This window comes from Papio anubis, chromosome 12, assembly GCF_008728515.1.
Source record: "Papio anubis isolate 15944 chromosome 12, Panubis1.0, whole genome shotgun sequence".
Taxonomy (NCBI): domain Eukaryota; kingdom Metazoa; phylum Chordata; class Mammalia; order Primates; family Cercopithecidae; genus Papio; species Papio anubis.
The window spans coordinates 20,964,609-20,992,472 of NC_044987.1; the positions used below are offsets into that span (position 1 = coordinate 20,964,609).

At 43.3% G+C, this 27,864-nt stretch overlaps 2 long non-coding RNA genes across 4 annotated transcripts; one reads left to right on the forward strand and one right to left on the reverse strand.

The window, feature by feature from the left end:
• The first annotated feature begins 3,211 nt into the window (after positions 1-3,211).
• On the forward strand, positions 3,212-25,286 carry LOC110741281. Of its 2 annotated transcripts, XR_002517218.2 has the most exons (4): positions 3,212-3,250; positions 12,469-12,636; positions 24,105-24,220; positions 24,495-25,286. It is a non-coding gene; the product is annotated as an uncharacterized LOC110741281 (long non-coding RNA). The 2 variants fall into 2 exon arrangements; XR_002517217.2 differs by having other exon boundaries at positions 24,105-25,286.
• Positions 19,776-27,864, reverse strand: LOC103877912. Of its 2 annotated transcripts, none has more exons than XR_637835.4 (4): positions 27,756-27,864; positions 22,959-23,084; positions 22,658-22,867; positions 19,776-20,824 (listed from the first exon to the last, which is right to left on the reverse strand). It is a non-coding gene; the product is annotated as an uncharacterized LOC103877912 (long non-coding RNA). The 2 variants fall into 2 exon arrangements; XR_637834.4 differs by lacking the exon at positions 27,756-27,864 and adding an exon at positions 25,386-25,428.

A 27,864-nucleotide genomic window follows, 5' to 3' on the forward strand; every position in this document is an offset into this window, starting at 1 on the left:
GTCCCAGATCTTAATTCCATTTTATTTGATATTATTGTTGCCATGACTGCCTTTCTTTTTGCTTGTATTTGCCTGATATTTTATTTTCAACCATTTCAAATTTTCTTTGTCATCATATTTTCTGCATATTTATTCATCAAAATTTAACTGAATGTATTTTAAAATTCAGTCTTAAAATCTCCGTATTTTAATAGGAAAATTTAGGCGATTTACATTTAGTGTGTTACATTTCATATTATTGTTTTCACAGTGCATTTTATTTCATATTACTTATTTTAAATGTTTTTTACATTTGCAGTTTATTTTCTGTTGTCATTTTCTTCTTTTTACTTTTCTCTAATTTCGCTGACAATATAGTCAAGACTACTGTTGCAAATGATGAACCCAACTTTTAACCAAAAGCAGTAATTGGTGCCTGAAATATGGAAAGTCCAAAAGGTGGAACCAGGCAAGGCTGAACCCAAGTGCTTAAGTGATACCATCAGGGATATATTTGAAGTTTAGATATCTTCCTCTTCTAGCTTCAGACACAGACAAGTTCTCCCTGTGGGAAAGCAAAGATTGAAGATTGATCACCAGCAAGTCCAGCCTTAGATTTCATCTGCTTAGGAATCCCAGGGGAGAAAAGAAAGTATCTAAGTATCTTTTTTTTTTTTTTTTTTTTTTTTTAGATGGAGTCTCGCTCTGTCGCCCAGGCTGGAGTGCAGTGGCGCAATCTCGGCTCACTGCAAGCTCCGCCTCCCGGGTTCGCACCATTCTCCTGCCTCAGCCTCCCGAGTAGCTGGGACTACAGGCGCCCGCCACCATGCCAGGCTAATTTTTTTTGTATTTTTAGTAGAGACGGGGTTTCACCGTGTTAGCTAGGATGGTCTCAATCTCCTGACCTCGTGATCTGCCCGTCTTGGCCTCCGAAAGTGCTGGGATTACAGGCGTGAGCCACCGTGCCCGGCCAAGAAAGTATCTTTTTAACAATATTTCAAGCAGAACATTCAATAAAGTGCTCACAGTTTGTTCATCTTGGGTCAAGTGCCTATTTCCACCTTCTTTTTGTCCCTCTTAGTAAAATGAACTATTAGGAGGATTAAAAAAGTTAATATTTGTGAAAAACCTAGAAAAGCACCTGGTACCAATAGCAAGTGCTGCATTATTGTTTGTTGAGTGAAAAGAACATCTGGGTAACGTTAGCAGAAGAAGGGAGAAATGAATATCGGGAAGGCAAATGCAGGAATATTCATATATTTGGTCTAGTTGAATTTCTGCTTATTTTCTTATTCCTGTTCATTGTAATGTTTTATTATGCTTTCTGATTTTGTTGTTGATTATGCTCCCATTCCTAACAGTCATAATTGCACTGGTAACTTCTACTATGACACTAAAATCATTTTTCCATTATTTGCATACTTCCACATATCTATCTCTCTCAAGATGAACCTTGGTGGTTTCTAGAACAGTTGTCACTCTGCTGCCTGCCTGCCTGCCTGCCTTCCTTCCTTCCTTCCTTCCTTCCTTCCTTCCTTCCTTCCTTCCTTCCTTTCTCTCTCTCTCTCTCTTTCTTTCTTTTTTTCGAGACAAGGTCTCACTCTGTCTCCTAGGCTAGAGTGCAGTGGTGCAATCATGGCTCACTGCAACCTCAACTTCCCAGGCTCAAGCAGCCTCCTGAGTAACTGGGACTACAGGCGTGTGCCACCATGCCCAGCTAATTTCTGCTGCCTTCTAATTGCAGCGTTGCAAATGAGAAATCTTATACTAGTCTGATTCTCTTTCATGCATGTTTCCTACTCCCTACCTACCCAATTTGGAAACTGCTAATGTGTTTTTCGCCCTATGAGAAGTTTCAATATTATATTTTAGGAATTTCACTAGGTTATTTATAGGTATGAATCTATTTTCATCAGTCTTGAGTTGAATTTTCTATATGCTTTCAATCTGCGAATTCAAGTCTATCTGAAGCTCAGGAGAAATTGTCTTCTTCATTCGTTCCTCTCTTCTCCTTCTGAATCTTCTATTTTTTGCTTATTAGGTGCCCAGATTTTTTTCCAAGTTGATGATCTTTTTCTTTTATTAATTCGTTTTTGTGCCTTGGCTCTGTTCCTTGAAGCATTTCCCTTGATATCCTAGATCTCCAATGTGATTCTCAGTAGTGACTTCCCTGCTCCTCAGTTTACTTTAATCTATTAAATATTTAGGGTTTTCTTGTTTTGTTGTTAGCTTTTGAACATCCCTTTGTGCTCACATTGTGTCTCCTTGACTGCCCTCACCACTTTTTAAAATTAATATTCTCATATGTCTCATCCATCAGCCCTTCCAGAGTGCCCTTAAAAGATTTGTAATATTGCTTTGCCTTCTCATGGTTTACGATTCCTTCATCTTCACAGAGGGCAGGTTGGTGGGGATTCTACTGATGGTGTTAAATTGACAAATAGTGGAACACACAATGATTTCTGCCTATTTGAATCAGAGATTATTGAACAGATAATTCATTATCTTCTGTTAAAGGTTGAGGGGATATTTTCTTGCACCTAAGTCTACTAATATAAAGTCCTTGGAGAAATTCCACCAGTGCACTTGTCCTCCTGGATGATCAGAAACAGCAGGATTGGATAAATTCTCCTTTTTAGAACCAAATAACACAGGCAGCTACAGTCCCTCTCCAAGCAGATTCACCATATTCTGCTGGCTAAGCTCACCTTACCTCTCTGAAAACCATAAAAAATCTTCATCTTTTCTCCAGGCTCAAGGAAATAAAAATCTGGTCCTCTGTTGCTGGAAACTTGACTCTTGTCTGGATCTAAGGAGAATAAAGCCTGTTCTCTCTCTTCATAATCCCTAGGAACACCTGAGGCCTCAGATGTGCCGTCCAGGTGCCACCAGCAGGGACTTCTTGCTTGCGGTATTACTGCATACTGTTTCATATAGTGGTTAGCAATTATCATTTTTCTTTTAAGTTGGGGTCTCAGTCTGTTAGTCTGCACTTAGGCTGGAGTGCACTGATGCAATCACAGCTCAATGAGACCTCGAATTCCTGGGCTCAAGCCAGGCTCCCACCTCAGCCTCCTGAATAGCTGTGACTACAGGTCACAACTAATTAAATTTTTTTTTTTTGTAGAGACAAGATCTTGCTATGTTGCCCAGCATGGTCTTGAACTCCTGTGCTCAGGCAACCCTTCCACCTTGGCCTTCCAAAGCACTGGGATTACTGGCATGAGTCGCCATACCTGCAATGCCAACAATTTTATTTTTATTGGTATTGGTGAGTACAGCTTATTTATTAATTCTCATTGGTAAGAATAGTTCATTTATCAATTCTATAGCCAAAGAACTTTCAGGTTATTTCCAGTTCACGGCTACTTTAAGCAATGTTCTGCAAACATTCTTATGGATGTTTCCTGGTGCACATGGGCATTCATTTTTCTGCAGCAGTGGTTTTCGAAGTATATGTGCTACCTCTAGGGATCCCTAAGACATTCGTGAGATGAAAACTTTTTATAAGACATTGTTTGCTCTTTTCACCAAGTTGACGGTTGCACTGATGGTGCAAAAACAGCGGTGGCAAAACTGCTGATGCCTTAGCATGAATCAAGGTCGTGGTACCAGACTGTACTAGTAGTCATCATATTATCCACCACAATGTGCCACAGTTTAAAAAATGCCAATTTCACTTAAGAGAGTTCTTTAACGCCAGGTGCGGTGGTTCACGCCTGTAATCCCAGCACTTTGGGAGGCCAAGGCAGGTGGATCATGAGGTCAGGAGTTTGAAATCAACCTGGCCAATATGGTGAAACCCTGCCTCTACTAAAAACGCAAAAATTAGCTGGGCATGGTGGCACATGACTGTAGACCCAGCTACTTGGGAGGCTGAGGCAGAAGAATCGCTTGAATCTGGGAGGTGGAGGTTGCAGTGAGCCAAGATTGCGCCACAGCACTCCAGCCTTGGCAGCAGAGTAAGACTCCATCTGGAAAAGAAAAAAATGTTCATTAATAAGCAGGAAAAGTTATCAATTATATTGAATCTTGACTTGAGTACTTTTTAAAGGTATTCCGTGTAACATCAAAAAAAATCAAGAAAATATCTAAGAAGGAGAAGGCTTCTACAAAGAAAACTCTGTAACTTCATTGAAGGACATTAAAAAGATTTAATAACTGGAGCTATATATCCCATTTATAGATTAGAAGACTCAATATTGTAAAGATGTTAGTTCTCCCAATGATGATTTAAAGATTCATCACACAGAGAGTACTGACATTGTCTTACATTTTTGCAAAACCCATTAATGTCTAGCTTAATGGAAGATAGCTGGATTCCTATGTACTGCTATTTTTTTTTTTTGTTGCTACTATGAAAGCTTCCTTTTATAAACTGTATTTTCTGTTAGTGGCTGATATACAAAAATATGATTGTTTTTAAAACTATTAATTTTATAGCCAGCAAACTTACCAAAGTCTCTTATTAATGCTAATAGTTTAAATAAAAATTCCTTTTGATTTTCCAGGTGCACAATAATGTTGTCAGTCAATAGCGATAGTTTTACTTCTTTATTTATAGTCTTTGTACTTTTTATTTATTTGTATTGCCTTAATGCACTGGAGATGATCTCTAGCACAACGTTGGACTGCTGTTGTTAGATCACATGTCTCTGCCTTGTATTTATTTTTATAGATATTCTTTAGTACATTAAGAAAGCACCCTCTCTATTTCTATTCAGCTAAGAGATTATTCCTTAAAATTATAAATGAAAGTTGGATTTTATGAAATGATTTTTCTACATGTATTGTGATAATCATAGAATTTTTTCCTTTTCCTATTAATAAGGCAAATCACTTTGATTTTTTTCTAAGGCTGAATCAGCCTTGCATTTCTGCATTAAACTCTATTTATTTATGGTTACATTAGTTTCTAAAACTTTTTTGGAAAATTTTTGCACCTATGTTTGTAGATCAAGTTTGCTTATAATTTCTAGTTTTCTCCAAGATTTCCATCAGGGTTTGGAGTCAAAGTCATTGCTTAAGTTGAGAAGTGTTCTTTCATTTTTTAAATTCCTCATGACTGTTTGTATTAATAATTGAGTATTCCTTTCATAAATCGCTGGTAAACCCACTGGTTAAACCATCTGGACTTGGAGTGCAGGAATTTTGTTTTTTATTCATTCAATTTTTCTAATGCTTACATAGAATTTTATTTTTTATTGTTAATTCAGTTTTTTAATGCTTACATATAATGATTCCATTTTCTCCATAATTTATTTAATTGAGCTCTATTAATGAAAACATTAATTGCTTTCCATTTTTACTATTACAGAGGATGCTGCAATGAACACGTTTACACAAGCATTTTGCATATTTATATGCGTGTTTAAATTTTAAATATATTTGTATAAGATAGATTCTTACAACAGAAATTGCTTGGTCAAGAATATGAACAGTTTCAGTTGTCTTGGTCTTGATATCGGACCATTTCTTCCTTGTGGAAGCAGCATTGGAATGAGAAATGCCCTCTGGGTTAGTTACTGATTGTGTGTAACAAATTACCTTAAAACTCGGTGGCTTAAAAGAACAATAAACATTTATTATCCTCACAGTTTCTGTGGGTCGGGGATTTGAGAGTGGCTTAGCTGGGTGTTTCTGATGTGGGGTCTCTCTTGAGGTGGGAATCAAGTCAGCCAGGTCTGCAGTCATCTGAATGTTTGGCTGGAGCTGGAGGATCTGCTTTTAAGGGGGCTTATTTGTGTGACTGGCGAGTTGGTGCTGGCCCTCAATAGGAGGCCTCCGTTTCCCCAATGTTGGCTCTCCACAGGCTGCTTGAGTATCGTCACAACATGGCAGTCAGCTTCCCTAGAACAAGTAATGAGAGAGAGAGAGAGATGGATGTGGCAGCAGTGATGCCTTTTGAACTCTGAAATCATACACCATCACTTCTGCCCTATTCTGCTCATTAGAAGCATGGTATTAAATCTGGCCCACATTGGAAGGAAGGGGAATTAGATTCCACCTGATGAAGGAAGACATGTCAAAGGAATTATGAGCGTATTTTAAAATCATCACAGCCTTTCTCTAAACCTAGTTTAAATGGATTGATTTCCTTGGCATGAGTCTTCAAAAATAAGTATCTAAGAAGTTTTGCCCATTGAAGTCACAGAGGCCAATGAGATCAGCTGGTGAGAATGTGGTACTGGGAATACAAGCTGTCAACCACCTGCTGCCCTTGGTGTCCAGTCCCCAGTGCCCTGGCTACTATCCAGGCTCAAGATTTATGTCTTAATTATGTAAATGAAGAGATTATGCCATCAGGGGCCCTGGTGAGCTAATTACTAAACAAGAAATCAATGCTGCTGAAGTCAAAACTAATGAATCCCAAGGCTCCCCACACTCTGACTGTAATTGCAGTAGTGAGAATCTTATTTCAACAGACCATGCCAGAGAGCTGGGAGGGCCTCGCACTGTGATTTATTCATTGAGATCCTATCCAAGCTGCTTTTTCTCATGGATGCTGGGTTCTGGAAACAATCCCTGGCCATCCCTCTCTCAATCCACGGGCACCTCCGCACCTATTCAGTCATCTGTAATAGCTCAGGCTCTGGGAAATGAATATAAGGATTGTTCTGGCCAGTGACAGTGAGGAGGGAGGAGCTTCGGTCAGAGTATCAGCTCAGATAGATGTGACATTTGGAGGACTGAGGCAGGGTGAGAGGGTTTCACTGGGGTCCCTTTCTCCCTCCCTGCTTTGCAAGAGGCATCCAATTGCCCCCGACAGTGGACAAAAATGGACAGAGAGGTCTCTTGACTCTCTAGGCCCCAGAGGCACACAAACGCCTACTCAACTCATTGTCCCCTCTGCACCCTCCCTCACTCCCTCACTACAGGGCTCTGGGCTCTGTCTCTCTTGCTTAATGTGGCTATTTTCCTTTTAATCCAAATTGCCTAGTCTTGCCCTTAGCTTTTATCCAGTGCTGCTACAAGAAATAGCCATATGCAATCTATTTCTGCAGTTATCGTAACCATACTGTTGAGGATCATGACTATTAAATCTGCAGCAAAATAATGAGGGGGATTTTTCTGGTGTCCCAGAATTGTGGCTAAGGCCCAAACCAAAGCAGAGAAGAAGAGGCACTGAGGAAGCCTGCATTCTAAAGACAGCTGCCCAGGAGCAGGGCTAACATGTCCTGGCAATGTGGTTTGTAAACCACAGGTTGCAGAACTGACCTGCCCCCTTCAAGCCACTCTCCATCCTGCCTTCTGCTCCTCACTCTTGCAGATATCAAGTGAGGACTAGGGAATGGTATGGGGAGATGGCACCAGAGCTGCAATCTTACAGTGTTGTTGGTGGGGGCAATTCCCTTATCTCCCCATGGGAAGACACACATGATCACAGAGACCACTGCACTGGCACTCTGCTCTAGAGACTCTCTAAGAGGCCTGTGGAGATGGCCCATGCCAGTGGAGGGCGAAGGGGCTGCAGAGGGCCTGGGAAAGACGCACTTGGGTTACCCCATCCTGGGTCTCAGCAGCCCTTGGAGAACACAGAGGAAGTCCATAGCATTGCCTGTGGTTCCACACAAGGGGCATGGAATGGAACGGCAGGAGCTGTGGGCTGTCCAGCTGGTTGCCAGAATAAGTTGGGAAGACACCACTCAGAGAGAGGGGGGCACAGCGCATGTTGCAGGGGGGCATTACCACCTCCTTTTCAAGTGGGTCCTTCTAGGAGAGGAGAGCCGGGTTGAGTTGCACATTGCTCCATAAAAAGACCCCACCCTCCATGTGGAGACTGCCACTCAGTGGGGTCCATCAACCTCCCACAGAGCCAGGTTGAGCCAGGCTGAGATCAGAGATGCCTCCTCACCACCACAGACCCTCGACCATGCTGAGATGCCTCCTGCCTCCCCATCCTTTCTTCCTGCCCCCAAGTCTAGAACTGCTAGACCCAGAGGAGGGAGGAAGAGGAGGAGGAGAAGTGAAGGAGGAGACCATGCTGCTCCCCCACCTCCAAGTCCCTAACGCCACAGTCTTCCTGGGGTTTGGGGCATTGACAAAAGGAAGAGCTTTGAATCAGATATGAATTTGGAGTTTTAAATGGAACGGACTGAGTTTTTAGTAACTGAAAGTGACAGGAATATTTATTCACTTTCTGCCCAAAATATCAAGTGATGGGGAAAAGGGATTTGACAGAACACAGCAGAAAGCAGTGACTAGAAAAAATTAATTTTCATGTTTATACCCCACTGCGTTGAGACTCCTGAATAACCCACTGCACATCATTCTAGTCGATGCTCCTTAAATAAAGCCCCATGGAAAGAAAGTCTTCTCAGAATTTTTTGCAAGACTATCCAAGATGTGGGGAAATGTGCACCCTCACACACTGTGGGAGGAGAGGTAAATCGTAGAGGCAAGGCTTTTCCAGGGAGCAGTGTGTGTCACAAGACTTAACAAGGGCATGCCTCTGATGCAGCAGTGTTATAGTGAGGAAGGTATTTATTGATGGTTAAACAGATGTTCATGGAGTACCTATCATGTGCTGGGCACTGTTCTGGGTACATTGACCATGGCAGACATGGTTTCTAGCCTTGTGGACATTACAGCTTTAGTGAAGGAAAAAGACGGGCCAACAGGATGCTACAATACAGGCTGCTTCCTGCGCTACCAGAATGAAGCGCGGGTGACGGTGGTGACATAAGAGGCGCAGAGGACTCGGTCTGTGGTGGAGATGGGTGTCAGAGGAAACTCATCTAGGGAAGTGATGTCTCTGTTGAGATCTAAAAGATGAATGGACAAGGACGCTTAGTCAGTGCAAAGTGTGCTAGGCAGTGGAATGAGGATGTACAAAAGCACAGAGGCAAACAGAGTGTGACAAGTTCAGAAAACCCAAAGACGTTCAGTTTGGTCACAAAGAGGAGCAAGAGTGAAGCGGCTTTAAGCAGGGAGAAGCTGGAAAGGGGCAAGCAGCCCTGAGGGAATAATTCAGGATGCATGCAAAGACTCACCAAAGCATCATTTATGGTTATAATATCTGATGATTGGACACAACTTAGATGTCAAACAATGGGTTACCAGTGGCACCAATACAATAGAACACTGTATGACTATAAAAACAATGCTGCTGATGACTATTTATTGATGTGAAGAGATGCTAAATGTTGTACTGTGAAATTAAAAATCAGCATATTGGAGAGTCTTGCAAAAAAATCAGCATATATATAATATAAAATATACAGGCTGGACACGGTGGCTCATGGCTGTAATCCCAGCACTTTGGAAGGCTTAAGACCAGGAGTTTGAGGCCGGCCTTGGCAACATAGTGAGACCCCATTTCTACAAAAGCCAAAAACACTAGCTAGGCATGGCAGCTAGCTAATGTGGTTATAGTCCCAGCTACTCAGGAGACTGAAGCAGGAGGATTGCTTGAGCCTAGGAGTTCGAGGCTGCAGTGAGCTATGATCAGGGCAGTACACTCCAGCCTGGGCGACAGAGGGAGACATTGTCTCTAAAATATATAAATACATTAGTAAAATAAAATAAAATTGTATGCACAGTTTGATCTTATTTTTATTTTTAAAATTATGCAAAGATTCTGGAAAAATACATATCCAGTGGACTATACTTATCTCTCGGTGCTGGGATTGCAGATGAATTTCGTTCTTTCTTTTTTGCTCTACTGCAGTTTATGCCATACTTTATCTGTGTGCAAGTACGGCTTGGATAATAAGGAAGTCAAAGTTATAAAATATAAAATCACTGAAATGTAAGCTTAAAAAATTTAGTGCCAGGAAAGTCTTAGTTTCCCTATAAAGCATGAAGAAATTATTCAAAATTGAGAAGAAGCTAGTGTAAATGCAACTGACATGGAATATCAGTTTAGACATTTATGAGCTCCAACAAATTCTGCATGCTTATTCAGAAGGTATCCACTTCCCTCCCCCATCTGCTCCCATTCCCAGCCACATGCACCAGTTGCTGAGCCCCAGGCAGCGCCAGCTTCTCATGGAAATCTTTAATTCTTGTTCTACCACCTTCTTGGTTCTCTAGTTTTGTCTCAGAAACTTCTTAACCTATTAGGATCTGCAGGCAGATAAGCTTATAATACTACTCTAAGGTCTGTTCAAGGCCTTCTGGGTGTCAATAAATTTCAGTGGGTTCACACAACTTTGGGGAAATAGATGTCTTCTTCTGGTCCTACTAGTGTGTGACTCACTTTAGGACCTGAGCACACACACCCAGCGTGATAAATGTACATTACCATCTTGCAGAGCCTTGGAGTAGAAGGAGAGAAGCTGGTGAACTTTCTCCTTTCTGAACGTTAACATTTTTCCTTTTTGCCATGGATACCTGTAATCAGAGTCAATTTGATGCTGTTCAATTATTACGGAGAAAGAGTTGCCACTTGGATTCAGTGCTTTGAATTCAATTGATCTTTGAATAAGAAGCTTCTGCAGTGATGTGGACCCTCTGCCTAAAGTGAACCAACATTCCTTCTGTCCCTTGAAAGACACGTGTTGTCCCTGTTCCCATTCCTGTGTTCATGCAGGTCCTCTCACTAGGAAATCCTGCTTTGCTGCACTTTCGGTCTATCCCAATGCTACTGATCTGTCATGACCCAGATCAATTTTCACCTGTGTGAAGTCTTCCCTGATGCTACAATTTACATGCATCTAGACTCTATGTGCTCCTTGAAAAGAGCATAGATGTTGCCACAGGAAGCCATAAGATCTAGTCGTAACTTTACTGCTTACTACTTGAGAGATCTTGTGAAATTTACTTACCCTTTAAGAACATCAGTTTTTTTTGTTTGTTTGTTTGTTTCATGGAGACATTGAATAACAGGACATAAAATTACAGAATATTATAATTTAAGTGCCTTAATTACCAAACGCTACATGTATTATTCAACAAACATTTATTAAGTACCGACTATGCAAGTGACACTGCACTAGGCGTTACACAAATGCTGGTTTTGTCATAAGAAGAAATAATAGTTTTCTAGGGAATTTAGCCAATTACATTGTTTTGTGCTTTTAATGTTTCACCTATGGATGTCTTGTTAATTCTTTTTGTATTTTTATGTTAATTTTTGGTATTGCCGAATATTTATCAAATTCCTACTATGAGCCTAGTGGGGATAAAATGGTGGATAACAGTGTTCCCTCCTGCAGTTACATGGATTTAAAAAATGGGTAACAATTGAAGATTTTAAGCAAGGAATGAATTTGATGGGATTTGTGCCTTTAAAATACGATGTTTTTTCCAAGTAGTTGAAACTTTCTCCTCTTCTTTGTTTGTCTAAGTTCTGTACATATTTGTTTATCAAGTTTGATGTCGCTTTCTATTGGGATACTTCTCTGATGTCCAAGTTTGGGTTTTGGGCCCTCCTGTCTGTACCTTTTCTTTTCTACCCTCTGTGCAGCTCTAATGACATGGGTTGTAAAAGTTTGAGTACTTGTCTGTATGCCCCTAGATCATGAGCTCCTGATGAGACATTTCTGGGTGGTGGAAGAAAGAGTGTTTACTAGTTGAGAAGCCTGGAGGAGAGACAATGTCTGTAGGGAAGTGCCAAGTTTTAGTTAAACTGGGAAGAGAGGAGTCCGCTTGGTTGAGGAGTCTGGGGGAACATGAGCGTTTGTTTACCACAGAGTTGACTCTAAAGGAGACTGTGGGCTCTCACATTATGAGGGAGGAAGTCCAAGGCAGTGAGAGAGGCGAGCTAAGCCCAGGAGCAAGGCATACGGAGTTCGTTTGAGAGAGAGCTCCCAGGTCATTCTTGAAATAGGAAACCCAAGGCGAGGACAGCACACTGGCAATGGGTTTAGTTGGTGCCTACTACTCTCATCATGTGGGGAGAACAACAGCCCTAACTCACCAGAAAAGTACAAGGCCTTTAAGAAATGCTTAACGTATACCTCAACAAAGCTGGAGGGAAAACGGCAACAAAAAAGGGACAAATGCTTCATTAAATAAATAAATATCTAAAGAAAATACTAGGTTCATGAATTACCTTCTGTATCAGAAAGAGCAGTGGCTCTAATCTTCTGGCCCACGCAAAGGAAGGCCCAGTAGGTGCCTGGCCATGGCCACCTGACCTCTGTTGCTGTCAAGGCTCGGGAATTACCTGTCCAGAAATCCAAGAACCTTTGCTTATGAGTTTTGATTTCTCATTAAGCTTTATAGGGTTTTCCCTGATAATTAACACATATTATTTACCAGTTCGTCTTCTCCAATTAAGATGATAATTAGATTCCATGTTCTACCAGGTGTTTACCAGCCACTCTATGAAAAAGAGCTTAATGAAACAATCCAGACATATAATCACATTAACAAGAGGGGAGCCCATGGGGAGGAGGATTTGAAATGTTTAACAGTTGAGTGGAGAGTAATGGGATTTCAGGGCAAACACAGACCCCATATGGGCTGTCATATATCCCATGGCATGGGAAGGAGAGTATGGTCAGTTGTGAAGATTGGGTGATATTTTTTTTGCCTTGGCAGGTCATAGAAACAGGAAGCTGGTACACGCAATAGTGTGGGCTACAGGCTTTGATAGAATGGTGGCTAACAACAACAACTGATGTTTGTCAGATGTCTACTCTGTGCATGGCATTATGGCAGGTGATCTACAAGCTTTATGTCAATGGATTCTTACTGAAACCCTTTGAGGTAAGTATTATACTTAGCTATATATTACTGACAAAACAACTGAGGCTCAAAGAGGTTAAGTAACCTACCTAAGGTCATGCGGCTATTAAGTAGCAAAGCTGAGAATAGAACCCTGGGTGAACCAAGGTGTGCTCCTCCATGTGGTGGGAGACTGATAGAAAGCAAAGAGGTCTGGAGGACAATGGTGCCTGCCTCTAAAGCCATGTGGCTGCCACAAAAATGGCTTGGCCCAACAGTGGCAAGTATATGGCACATATACAGCCTGTCAGTCCCTCCAGCTATTACCCTTGCTAGACATTTCTAGTTTATCATGGTCTCTCCCACTGAGCACAGATGTGGCCTCATACTCCTTCTCACCACAGCACTGCAGGCAGCCACTAAGTCAATCAGAACTGACATGTCAGATGAAACCACTTTGCCATTCCTAACTTAGATGCTGTGTAAAAATATCAGTGGCAAAGCATCGGGCTCAGAGTTTGCAGGAACCAGCCCTGGATCCTGGTTCTTCCTCTTCCAGCAGTTCCCAGAGCTTTTCTCACCATCTGTGAAATCTGGAGTATTGTTGTGAGGATTCAATGGAGCAATATCTGCTGATGTGTGAACCACAGAGCCTGCAGGAGAGTAAGTCGTGGGGAAGGGCTGGCTTCCTTCTTTCACAATGGCAGTCAGTATGTTTAGGCTTATATCAGGGCCAAGGATGGGTTTCTCAGTCTTAGAAACCTCACTGGTAGGGAAAGGCTGTGACACACTAGCCTAGATCCCAGGGAATATATGGAGAGGTGGAGCATCCAGGGGTGAGGACTGAGAGTAGCTAGAGTGAATGACGTGCTGAAGAACAGTCCAGCCAGGTGTGGAGGGAGGTCCATGGAAGAGAGGGGCAAAGAAGCCATTTCCAGCAAAAATCAAGAATCCCTGGGCCAGGCCCCACATGGATACAAATCCAAATCTATACCAGCCAACGTGAGCCAGGCAAGGTGGCCTGAGCTGAGGCTTCAGGAACCCTGGGATAAAGAATGTGTGCTAGACAAACAGAATGTGTCTTGCTTGGCCTTTTCACTATTTTCCATTTAGGCTATGTTTGGTTTTCCTTTAGTTTTCTAAAGTCTCAAAATACCAACTTCTTTATTGATTTAAGAGGAAAAGAGAAACTCTCTATACCAAAGAAGGAAGATGGGAAGGTTCAGAGTGGCCTATGCCGAGAGTCCTGAGGGCACTGACCATCCTAGGGGCAATGAGAAGAGCCATGGAGCTGGTGAAGCCAAAGAGAGGACAAGCGGTGTGAAGGGGAGGTATTCAGGAAAGCAGTTGTCAGTCGACTTCCAGGTTTTTTGTTACCTTTGATTTAAGTCTCCTTCTGCCAGGTTAAGTAGAGCACTGCATGTCCCTCTTGAGTTCCAGTGTCCTGCCACCTAATGTACCCCTTCCAGGTCTTGACTTTGAGTTGATGGAGGTGAGAGAGATCTAGAAAGAGCTCTTAGTGGGTAACGTGAGCAAGTTGGGAAACTCAGCTCAGAGCACCAGATCTGGGCAACAGGGGTGGATCTGAGTCTTAAGGAGAAGGAAGGAAACCACTGTTCAGAACTGGGTTTCAGTTTAGGGTAGTGTTAGGCTTTTTTGATGCAAAGCACTGGAGGCTTTCTTGATCATCTTGAGTAAGTGTGTATGTGTGTGTGTGCCTGGAGTAAGGGAAGGAATATTGAAAGGAAGAATATGGAAATAAGGTAATTAGAAACCTCAACCATATGGCCAGGTGTCAAGACTGCCAGGGAGAGTTTAGTAATCAGGCCTTGCAAGAAGAAAAGAAACTAATATCCTGGCGGATTTTTCGGAGACCAGAACCGGAAGACCGGGCAAAGTTCCAGTTGCTCTAGGGATTAAGGTCAATTTTCATCTTCACGGAAGTGTGTTCTGCTCTACATGTCTGCTTCTTTGTGTTTATCTACTTTACAGGATATGGACCAATGCCCTCACCCTACTCATATCTTTGGCTTATTTATAATTTTGGTTTACTCATAAACATCACTTACTCATGATTGCTCATGGTTCTTGCCTTCTCTTGACCTCTCTCTGCATCAGTTTCTGCTCCCAATACCAACCGAATAATTCTCTTTAAAGAATCTCGTAGTTTACATTTCTAACAGATAAAATCTAAAAGATCCAGCTAATCATAATTGCCTCCATTGAGAAAGAACTTTTCAGTCAGACCACCTCATGGATTATCTGCTCTAAGCTGTCAACGATGAGAGAAGCAGTTTCTCATTGGAGGTAGCATGGGACTGTGCAACTGTGGATCAGGTCTGCGTCCTATCTCCGTTCACATTGGAAGCTCTCATAGGGCAAGGCCTGGGCACTGAACAGTTCTCTGTACGCTCCTCTTGAGAGCATCCCAACTTCCGTAGGGTCTTGATCTTCATTCATAGTGATGACTGGGTTCATTTACTTCACCTTACTCTCAGCAACCTCTACCCTGATAGCTGGATTTTTTATTTGGCGCTCTACCAGTCAGAGTCCTAGCAGGACACTTGAAAATCATATGCAAGACATGAAAATCATATGCAAGCCATATGCAAATCATAGGATCAATTGAGAGGAGTTTAGGGGAAAAAAAAAAAAAAAAAAGACCACGCCTGGGTGTGATGGCTCAGGCCTGTAATCCCAGGACTTTGGGAGGCCGAGGTGGGTGGATCACCTGAGGTCAGGAGTTCGAGACCAGCCTGTTCAACCTGGTGAAACCTCGTTTCTTCTAAAACTAAAAAAATTAGCTGGGCATGGTGGCAGGCACCTGAGATCCCAGCTACTCAAGAGGCTGAGGCAGGAGAATCACTTGAACCCAGGAGGCAGAGGTTGCAGTGAGCCATTGCGCCACTGCACTGCAGCCTGGGCGATTCTAGGATTGGTGACAGTGGGGCTGCATTACAACTTGAAGGACCTGAAGGGGCCAAGAAAGGAGTAGTTACCAGGAGGGAGGAAGAAGGAGAGGGAGAGAGAGAGGTGTACAGAAGCTGTGACCTGTGGCCTAGTGTTGCAGGCTCCCCCATCCCCCTGGAGTGATCTAGAGACTGACCCTGACCTCATTCTCCTCTCTCCCTCTGATTTCCTTCCCGTAGTCCAACCCAGTGCTCAGGAAGGCAGAGTGCGAAGGGGCCTTGATTCAGTCCACATGGGTCCGCTTCCAGGGTGTGAGCAGGGTGAAGGGCAGAAAGGAGACCTGGAAGGACAAATCTGAGATGTCCAGTACAGGGCTTTCCTCCCTGGCAGTGGTCTTGAATCTAGAATTTGAGCACTGTTCAGCTGGTACCTACATTTCCTGGTTTGAGTTTTGCAAATCTATACTCCATGGCTGGCAGACAACCAGGAAGAGAAGGCAGCCAGTAGTATGGGTCACACAATGTTGAGGGTGCATACCCCAGGGGATGGGAGGTGTAAGGCATGGAGGGCGAGACAGCCTGGAAGGCAGAAGTTGATGTGTGGAAGCCTGGGCAACAGGTAACAGGCCAGTGGTGCCAAGGAGGTACAACTTGGAGGGACATAGGTCATCCACCTGGTTAGTTGGGCATAGCCATGAGGTCTCTCAGGGAGGATTCAGAGTCTTCAGCAGACAGATTTAGCTCAACATCTATTATTTTCTTTTTTTTAATTTCAATAGGATTTTTTGGGAATAGGTGGTGTTTGGTTACATGATTAAGTTCTTTAGTGGTGATTTCTGAAATTTTGGTGTGCCTATCATTCAAACAGTGTACACTGTACACAGTGTGTAGTCCTTTATCCCATGTTACCCCTCATCCTTTCCCCCAGGTCCCCTAAGTCCAATGTACAATTCTTACACCTTTGCTTCCTCCTAGCTTAGCTCCCATATATGAATGAGAACATGGGATGCTTGGTTTTCCAATTCGGAGTTACTTCGCTTAGAATAATAGTATCCAATTCCATTCAGGTTGCTACGAATGCCATTATTTTGTTTCCCTTCATGGCTGAGTAGTATTCCATGGTGTATGTATATATAATATATATTATATATATATATAATATATAATAATATATTTTATATTATATTTATTTTTATATTATATATACATAATATATAATATATATTATGTATATATAATATATATATACACACCATATATATACACACATATATATGTATATGTATATAATATTTGCTTTATCCAGTCATTGATTGATGAGCGCATGGGTTGGTTCCATATTTTTGCAATTGCAAATTGTGCTGCTATAAACATGAATTTGCAAGTATCCTTTTTGTATAATGACTTCTTTTCCTCTGGGTAGATTTCTAGTAGTGGGGATTTTCTTTAAGGAATCTCTATTCTGGATTTTCCATAGTGGTTGTACTAGTTTACATTCCCACCAACAGTGTAAAAGTATTTCCTTTTCACCACATTCACGCCAACATCCGTTATTTTTTGATTTTTTGATTATGGCCATTCTTGCAGGAGTGTGGTGGTATCACATTGTGGTTTTGATTTGCAGTTCCCTGATCATTAGTGATGTTAAGTATTTTTCCATATATGTGTTGGTCATTTGTATGTCTTCTTTTGAGAATTATCTATTCATGTCCTTGGTCTACTTTTTGATGGGATTTTTTTTTTTCTTGTTGGTTTGTTTGTTTGAGTTCTTTATAGATTCTGGATATTAGTGCTTTGTCGGATGTACAGATTGTGAATATTTTCTCCCACTATGTGCATTTTCTGTTAGCTCTGCTGATGATTTCTTTTGCTGTGCAGAAGATTTTAGTTTAATTAAGTCCCATCTATTTATCTTTGCTTTTGTTGCATTTGCTTCTGGGTTCTTGGTCATGAACTCTTTGCCTAAGCCAATGTCTAGAAAGGTTTTTCTGACGTTATCTTCTAGAATTTTTATGGTTTCAGGCCTTAGATTTAAGTCTCTGATCCATCTTGAGCTGATTTTTGCATAAGGTGAGAGATGAGGATCTAGTTTCATTCTTCGGCACGTGGCTTGCCAATTATCCCGGCACCATTTGTTGTATAGAGTGTCATTTCCCACTTTATGTTTTTGTTTGCTTTGCCGAAGATCAGTTGGCTGTAAATATTTGGCTTTATCTCTGGGTTCTCTATTCTGTTCCATTGGGCTATGTGCCTATTTTTATATCAGTACCATGATGTTTTGGTGACTATGGCCTAATAGTATAGTGTAAAGTCAGGTAATGTGATTCCTCCAGATTTGTTTTGTTTTTGTTTTTGTTTTTGCTTAGTCTTGCTTTGACTATGCGGGCTATTTTTTGGTCTCATATGAATTTTAGAATTTTTTTTCTAATACTGTGAAAAATAATGGTGGTATTTTGATGGGAATTGCACTGAATCTGTAGATTGCTCTTGGCAATATGGTCATTTTCTTTTCTTTTTCCTTTTTCTTTTATATTTTGAGATGGAGTCTCGCTCTGTCGCCCAGGCTGGAGTGCAATGGCGTGACCTTGGCTCAGTGCAAGCTCTGCCTCCCAGGTTCACGCCATTCTCCTGCGTCAGCCTCCCAAGTAGCTGGGACAACAGGCGTCCACCACCATGGCCGGCTAATTTTTTGTATTTTTAGTAGAGACGGGGTTTTACCATGTTAGCCAGGATGGTCTAGATCTCCTGACCTCGTGATCTACCCACCTCAGCCTCCCAAAGTGCTGGGATTACAAGCACGAGCCACCACATCAGACCGCAGTACGGTCATTTTCACAATATTGATTCTACCAATCCATGAGCATGGGATGTATTTTCATTTGTTTGTGTTGTCTATGATTTCTTTCAGCTGTGTTTTGTAGCCATGTTTTCCTTGTAGAGGTCTTTCATGTCCTTGTTTAGGTATATTCCTTAGTATTGTGTGTGTGTGTGTATATATATATATATACACACACACACATACACATATATATAAACATATATATATATATTTTGCAGCTATCGTGAAAGGGATTGAGTTCTTGATTTGATTCTCAGCTTGGTTGCTGTTGGTATACAACGTAGCTCAACTGTTATTAAGTGATCTTCTCTGTTTCTAGCACCATGTGAGGCACTGAGAAACTAAAGATGGATAACAAAGTCCTTATCAATAATTTCAATATAATGTGAAGTGTGATTAGATAGTGTGCCCAAGGGACTCTGGGGGCCCCTTCTGAGACTTTCTGGGGAGAAGGAGGCCTGGGTCCCTCCAGAAAGATGAGTGAGAGTCAGGCTAAGTAAGGAGGGAATAACATCCCAGCCAGAGGGGATGATAGAAGAAAACATAAATGTGAGTGCCCATGGTAAGGTCAGGCATTGCTGTAAGGTGGGAGGTAAAACATGGTGAGAGATGCGACTGGAGATGTGGGTGGAGAAGGCAGGCTGTGGCAGGTTGGGAGCAGACAGAGGTACACACTTCACTGTGTGGCCAATGGGCAAGCCTTGACGGGTTTAAAGAAACGTGCAATGTGATCATGTCTGCATGTGGATGGCCCTCTGGAGGCTAGGCCCAAGCTGGATCAATGGGTAAGTCTAGAGAGAGAGGGAGAGAGCAGTGAGGAGGCAATTGCAATAGTCCAGGTGGGAAAGGATGAGGCCTGAGCTAGGCAGGAATGACAGCTAGAGTTGCCCCTGCAGAGTCCAACAGGGAGCATGCTCAGAACTCCCGCTGCCCACCTCACCTGGCACGGTGGGGATGTGTTACTGCTGCTGCCCCTCAGGCAGGGTGGCTTTCCCCACCTGTCTGGCTGAACAACAATTTGCCCTAAACTGTACTTAGGACTGTCGTGATATAAGAAAATGAAATTGCCTATAGGTGATTATAGGATTATCTGAAGGGCTCAGGGAAACCCAAGTATTTCTCAGTTTTCCAACCTGAGTGGCAAAGAGATCAGATGGCCCCTCTGGGAAGGTTTGCTGGATACTGCTGGGAGCTGGGAAGGATGAGGAGGGATGGCCATCCCCCTAGGCAGAGAGCTTCACATGCATCCTGTGAGAGTCACAAGGGCTGAGGGCATGCTCATGGAAGCAGATGGGCTTACCTCACAGCTCCTACTAACTCACCTGCCTGAGAGGTCAGGCACATCACTAAAAATAGCAAACCCCAATTACAGAGCACTTCCTAGGGCCCAGGCTGTCTTTCTCAAGGTGTTCCCATACACAGGATCACATATAATTACCACAAAAACGTTTACAAGTAGATCTGAGGGAAGGTGAATCAAATGGAAGAGTCAGTTCCTGGCTCTGAGGGAAGGCTGGGAACATGGACAAAGAAATTTCTGCTCTGGGACTTCTGGGCTCCTTCCCTCTAGTGTAAACAGACCAGGAGTGCAGACAGGGTTGGGGTGACCAGTGGGCTGGCGCTTTCTAACCTATTTCTGAAAACGAGAAGGGGAGGTGTCCAAAGCACAAGCATATCGAAGTACAAAGAGGGCCAGTTACGGCTTTGGTCTCTTCCCTCTCTCCATCTTCTGCCATTCTTCTGCTACCTCCCACCTCCTCTCTCCTTCTCTTCTTTCTTATATCCACAATATATCTGGCATCATCTATCTACTTTCAAAAACTCCATGCAGTCGGGCCCACCTGTGCAGCCCCCATCTCTCCAGATGCTGAGCAAAAGGATGTCTTCTCCCCATCCCTCCCTCCATCAAAACTTTCACACCCCCAGAGCCTGGAAAGCAATCTCTATTAGCCAGCTCACACTCAGGTATGTGTAACAGAAAAATCACCCTTAAATTTCCACCCTTACATTTGCTCACTGAGCCAAATTATTAATTGGGACTAACTAATTGCAGAGGTTTCTTTTAACAGACACTTGTTGCGAGTCTGCCTTGTGTCAGGTTTTGTGCTGGGGGCATGGAGGGACACAGGTGAGCCATAGGATTTCACGCTTTAGTTGAGAAGCAAGACAGGAACACAAATGACAATGTAATCAATGTCACAGAGAGGTACAGGTCTTTATTAATATTGGGGTGTGGGAAATGAGGAAAGGCCTCATGGAACTCAACTATGTGAGTGGGGCCTTGAAAAACCAGCAGAAAACGTATGTATGGATGCAGGGAAGAGGGCTGTCAGGCATTTCAGACAATAGTAGCATGTGTCAGGAGGTGGACCTGGAACAAGTACCCAGAAGACAACAGGTTATCCCAAAGTATGAGGAAGATGCTTCTGCTCAAAGAAGGCAGAGAAAGGGGTTCCTTTAAATCTCGTCCCTCACTTCATTCCTGCAGGAGACAAACTCAAGGTCTGCAATGATTTTTCTTCCCTCCTCACAGGATTTCCCACCCATCCCAGTCCCTCCCTCACTGGAAAAAGGGGCTGGACAAAGGGACTGTCTTGTCTTTCCCCCATCTTGACTGAGGGCTTGCTTTGAACCATCTCCCAGCAACCCAGCTCCCATCTGACTCTCCAGCTTTGTGGGCAGACCCACCTGTCATCAGCTCTGTCCAAGTGCAGGTGACAGACCTGGGGGGCTCTATGGGGTCTCAGAGCAACACCCCAACTTTTCTCAATGGCTCCTTTCCTTCCCCCTGGTAAGACCCTCCCAACTACTTGGTTTCTATAACTGTAATAATAGTCCTCCCTCTGAATAGCTTACCCACTATTTATGCCTAATTACCATGTAGCACAATAATGATTATGTATAGCACTAAATGTGTCAGATTAACTTTGCTCGAAGTTTTGCTTCATTACAACACCAAACTTGATTCATGTGCATTGAGTATTTAACCTCTCTGGGCTTCAACTCCCACATATGCAAAATGATGGGTAGGGATTATTTCAGTGCTTCCCCCGCTGCCTGGTGTTCAGAATTATTGGCTGACTTTTTAGAAATACAGAGGGCTAACCCTGACCCCCTAAATTATAATGTAATAGTTCTGGCATTGGGCCCCAATATCTGTATTTTTCTTTTAGTTTCCCAGGGATTTCTATTGCATCCAATCCAAAGATTGGCATATGGGAAACTCTCGAGTAGGTCATCCCTGCCATCCTTTCCAAACCTCATTGATTCATTCATTGATTCATTCACTGGGAGAGGAAAGTACCAGCAATGAGGCTGGAAAGAGGCAAGGATGGATGTGGTGTTAGCATGATTAGAATTTATCTCAAAGGCAACAGGAAAGACTTTAAAGGGGAGTAAGTAGGATGACATCATCAGGTTTATGTTTAAGAGGCAGCATTGTTTTGCAGTGTGGAACATGGGCTGGAGTAAGGACAGCAGCACAAGAAGGCTTCGTAATCATCTACATGGGACAGGATGATGGCTGGATTGGAGTAGTGCCAGTGGGGGTGGAGTGAGTGGGTGGATCTGTGTAGCATTCAGAAAGTAGAATAAGCAGAGCTCGGTTTTATTTTTACCTTTGGATCTGGAATATGGTGAATCGTTTCGCTGCACCACCTCTGTCCCCTTCCTATACTATAGAATTCCTGTGTGGGCCTTGGTGGCAGGCAGAGCCCTCACCCCACTGAAAGGTGCAGCTCATAGCCCAGCTCAACCAATGAGTGGCAGCTGCCTCAGATTTTGACTGAGGAGCTAGTGAATCAGAGAAGCAAGGACGCTGGAGAATCAATCCTAGAGGAGGTACCAGTAGCCACAACTTTCAGTTTTCCAGGGACAGCATAACAGGGTGCCAGGGGGATGCCAGTGTCTGGTACAGCCAAGGTGGAGATGCCATCTGGTGCCCTGTATTTAGCTATGATAGCTGAGTTCTCACTGGACTGTTGCTCCAGCTTGATTTTGGTTGAAAGTCTAACAGTAGCTAGCTTTATTTTTCCTGCCTGTTTTACAAGTCTAGTTCTCTAATCTCTATGATTCTGTGAGATACTACAATATTTTCCATGAATTCCTTTTCTGCTTAAACTATCAGAATTGTTTGTTTCTCACATCTGTGTTCCCGACTGCTACCCTGATTGTGTTGGAGGAAGAGGGGGTGTGAGTAGTTGGATGGTGTGGTCCTCAGAGATGAGAAACACAGGCACAGGGTCAGGTGTGAGCAGAAGAACCCCAAGTGCTGCTGGTTATAGACTAAAGATACCGTTGCTCCTTATTCACTCACCCTCAATAAAAAAGGAGCTGAGACTGAGTTTTTCTTCTCCATTGACAGCTTTCTTTGAACTGCATAGCTTCATTCAAAACCTGAATGGGTGAATGGTCCTTGCATTTGCAGACTACCTGAAATCCATCATCCTAGTTTCATTGCCTGCTCTCATCTTCATAACCTTCTCAGTGCTCTCCCCAAATTAACAACATTCTTGCCATCACAAGGCTATTGGAAGGTAAATAAGATCACAGACAAGAAAGTGCTTTATCATCTATGGAAAGGACTGAAGAACTTCAAGGCAGTAGATTGTACTTACCTAAATACAACTTCAGAAGTTACATGTAGATTGTTTTCTAACTTCAGTCACTTTCCAACCTATTTACTTGGTAGTTCACCAGATGTTTTATTTTGTTTTCACATAGATTGGCAACTGCAGTAACCACTGAAACACAAGATTTTTTTTTTTTTTTTTGACAGAGTTTCACTCTTGTTGCCCAGGCTGAAGTGCAATGGCATGGGCTCGGCTCACTGCAACCTCCACCTCCCGGTTCAAGTGATCTTCCTGCCTCACCCTTCCAAGTAGCTGGGATTACAGGCACCCACTACCATGCCCAGCTAATTTATTTATTTTTAGTAGGGATAGGGTTTCACCATGTTGGTCAGGCTGGTCTCGAACTCTTGACCTCAGGAGATCCACCCACCTACCTTGGCTTGTAATGCTGGGATTACAAGCATGAGCCACTGCACATTTTAAGTGCACAGTTCAGTAGCATTAAGTACATCCATATTGTTGTATAAGCATCGCTACCACTCCACTTTAGAGCCAGCCTCGGTCTCCCAAAGTACTGGGCTTACAGCCATGAGCCACTGTGCATTTTAAGTGCATAGTTCAGTAGCATTAAGTACATTCACATTGTGTGTAAGCATCACCACCACTCCACTTTAGACCTTTCTCCATGTTCTCATACTGAAACCCCATACCCATCAAATATGTCCCCATTTGTCCCTGCCTCCAGCCTCTGGCCACCACCAATTCACTCTCTGTCTCTGTGGATTGACTCTAGGTATCTCATATAAGTGGCATCGTACAGTATATGTCCTTTTGTAACTGGCTTATTTCACTTGGCACAATGTCTTTGAGGTTCCATGTGGTAGCAGGTATGAGAATTTCTCTCCTTTGTTAAGGCCTAATAATATTCCTTTGCATGTAAATACCACATCTTGTTTACCCATGTTGATGGACACATGGCTTGTTGCACCTTTTGGCTATTGTGCATAATGCTGCTATGAACATAGGTGTGAAAACGAGGTGTATATTTTTATGACCTCTTCCCTTCAAGCAATGAAATTTCCAATATGAATAATTGCACTCTGAGTTATCTGTTCTGTAACTCTGAAGAACTGTGTAATAGAATTTCTGAAAGTGAGTCACCCCTGTATTCTCTTTACTCTTTCAAAATAGGAAGCAGCAAAGAATAAATGTCCATTTCACACTGAGGTGGCAAGGCCCATTAGAGTCTACCAGTGAAGAAATCATTTTCTAAGGGTGATTACACACGCAGATGTCAAAACCCTCAGGTAACTCTCTGCTCTCCTACCTTGGCTGGATAGTGCCCTGAACTTCTGTCATTCTCAGAAGATTCTCCCCTTCCCACCCTTCTCTGGAGTCTACCATCTCGACTACCTTCAGCCCCTGCCCTAGATTATTCTGCATGGGGCTGTGGATCCCTCAATAACAACAATATCCAAGAATTCCACACTTCTCTAAGGTTTTCTGCATTCAAGGGATGCAATAAAGTACAAAAAAGATGATTTTTTTTTTTTTTTTTGCCCTGTACTTCCTTTGACCCAGATGGATTGCTGTTCTACTGCTCCCCAGTCATTTGCAAATGGCACAAGAACTAAGACAAAAGAGGAGGATGAGAAAAGAGAAATTCCCAGAGCTTGGAAATGGGGGCTCAGTCTTTATCTGCAAAGTGGGTTAAGAAATGGAGAACTGTAATACCATATAGAAGGTGTCTGTATTTCCTGTGTCACTTCTCCAGTTAAAGTTTTCTGTAAGGGGGGGAAGACTCATGGAACAAACATCAACATCTGTGGGTTGTCGTTCCTACTTATTCTTCATGATAGCACTGCAATGTGGCTCTCTATCCCCATTTCACAATCCAGGAAACTGAGCCCCAGAGCCATTCAGAATTTCCCAAGGTTGTGGAGTTTAGATGGGAACAAACTTCTGTGTGACTCCAGTGTTGCTACTGACATGACCCTGCTCTGCCTTCCCCACATTTCAGATTTCCCTTGTTTTCTGTGAGATGATTTTTAGAAGGGGACAGTGACAGTCTGTTCTCTCTGGGGGTACATCAGTTTGAAGAAGATCAGCAAGGGACCTCCCTTTCCAAGCTGCAGCGAGCAGTTCTTGGAGCACGGGAGGAAGTTCTAGCTCTCCCTATTCTCTGTTGGCATCCTCCTTTGTTTTTCCTCATTACAATGGGCCAACAAAATCCCCATCTGTCCCTTACCCGTCTCCTAGCCTTGCCTGAATGTCTTTGTCACCCAAAATTCATATGTTGAAATCCTAAGCCCCAGGATTATAAAATTAGAAAGTGAGCCTGTAATCCCAGCACTTTGAGAAGCTGAGGCAGGCGGATCACCTGAGGTCAGGAGTTCGAAACCAGCTTGAGCAACATGGAGAAACCCCATCTCTACTAAAAATACAAAATTATCTGGGCATGGTGGCGCATACCTGTAATCCCAGCTACTCGGGAGACTGAGGCAGAAGAATTGCTTGAACCCGGGAGGCGGAGGTTGTGGTGAGCCAAGATCGCACTATTGCACTCCAGCCTGGGCAACAAGAGCAAAACTCCATCAAAAAAAAAAAAAAAAAAAAAAGGAAAGTGAGGCCTTTGGGCAGTGATGAAGCCATGAGGACAGAAGGAGACAGAACCCTCATAAATGGGATGGATGAGTGCTCTTGTAAGAGGCCCAAGGGCACTCATTCACCCCTATCCACCATGTGTGACACAGTGAGAAAGTGCCATCTATGAAACAGAAAGCTGGATTTCGCCAGATGCCAACTCTGCCAGCACCTTAATATTGGACTTCCCAGCCTCCAGAACTGTGAGAAATAAATTCTGTTTGTAAGCCACACGGTTTATGGTATTTTGTTATATTAACAGCATCCCAGATGGACTAAGAGAACCCCTAATATCCATTACTACTCATTTCCTTACAATTTTCAACAATGAAAAGGATAGAAATAAATGAAAGATTTAGGAGGTATATCAGGTGGAACTTCCTGACTCCGAGGAGGTAAGGAATTCAAAGAGGCTGCTGTAGATCCTTTTTCAGGAAAGCTATAAGGCAAAGGGACACCCTGCCCCCACCCCGCCCACTTGGACTGGGCACACTCCTGCCTAGAGGCAGGGGGAGGCACCAAATGACCTCCAGAGGGCCCTGCTAGCCCAGGAAGCTGGGAGCTTCTGGTGCAGCCGCTGCTTGGCTGCAGATGTTCCCTGTCATCAATCACACAGTGCATCTGTTTGCTGCGCCGCTTGTTTAAAGAGTGAGGCGTTTGCTAATTGAAAACTAAAAGATCCATCCGTCTCACTCACAGCCAGCATGAAATCCATTCAACCATGTAAGATTGGGGCAAAAAAAGCAGCACAGAGCTACAGTGTCCTTGGGTGGGTGCATCTTATGGAGCTCATCTTCTTCCTGCTTCTGCCTCCTGATGAACAAGGCTCCCCTCCCCACCCCAGAGCAGCCAGGGATGGCCCATATTACCATTGTCTAACATGTCCTCATCTATTTTTCTCAGTAAAGCCCAGAGAGATCGTTATTTTTAGTTCCCACTTAAAAATGGAGAAACTGAGGCTTCGCGAGATCAGACAATTTGGGCAAGCCCACACAACGGGTAGGTGACCAAGGCAGAACACCAATCCAGGTGCTCTGGCTAGTCTGACCCATCCCTGAACCTATGTAGAGGAGCTGAGTTGGGAGGTACCAAGTATCCCCTTAAGTGGATTAAACCTAGGAGAGAATGGCCCAAGGATATACAAGGGAAACACTGGGATGGCAACCATATCTGTAATGTCTGATCCCTTAAAGGCAAGTATGGCAACATTCTAGGACTCCTATTGATGTAATATTTCCCTATAGAGCCTGCAGGCAAATGGAGGCCAGTCCAGATCAGCAAGATCCAGGGGCAGGAAGAGTCATGGTGGGGTGAGGTGGGAGCCCACAGCTTCCTCTGCCCCAGTGCCTCCAGAGATGGCTGCGTTTGAGAGAGGTGCTGTTTTGTGGCTCTGGAGAGGGGGACGGTTCAGTGCTGGACTCCGTGGGATTTGAAAGGGCACTCCATCTCTCTGGGACTCAGTTCTCCCTTCTGAGGTGAGAAGGAATTAGATGAATGCTAAGGTCCTTTCCAGCCCTCACTTTCTGTAATTGTGTGTGTCATTGGAGGAAATGCTGAGATGAAGTTAGTCCTTGTGGCCCAGGATGGCTCGACTCCAGCCATGCAGGGCCAACTCCCTGCTCTGCAGAGTCAGTCTGCTGCCCCTGCTCTTCCCTCTCCCTGGAGTGCTGTGCCATCTTCTCCCCTTGGTAACTGGTGTTGCTCCTTCAATGCCCGGTTCCTGTGAAGTCTTGCTTTTTTGTGCTTCACAGCACCTGTTTAAGCCTCAGTTATTTCCCTGGGGGTCTCCTCTCTGGATTGGCAGGGTGCGGGATCAGGCGCCTGGTTTCTTTCTGTCTGTGACTTCTGAATCTGACATAGAGTCTGGCAAATTGAGGACAGTTGGTAACTAATTGCTGCAGAAGAAAAGAAAGAAAGAAAGAAGAAAGAAAGAAAGAGGAAGAAAGAAAAAAAAAGAAAGGAAAGAAAGAAAGAGGAAGAAAGAAAGAAAAGAAAGAAAAAGAAAGAAAGAAAGAAAGAAAGAAAGAAAAAGAAAGAAAGAAAGAAAGAAAGAAAGAAAGAAAGAAAAATGGAGAGAGGAAGAAAAGGGGAGAAGAACGAGGTTCCTCTGCAGCCCGAATGACAGTGGGCAGGGTAGCAGTGGAACACCCTTCACCACTCTATCTCTTTCTCCCTCTCCCCACTCCCTGCCTCACACACCTCAGTTTGGAGTCAGAGGTGAGCTGGAACCCCTGAGGCCTCCTTTTGCATTTCCATCTCAGGTCAACTCCAAACAGGCTTTTTCCTTTGGATGAGTCCAGCAATGGAA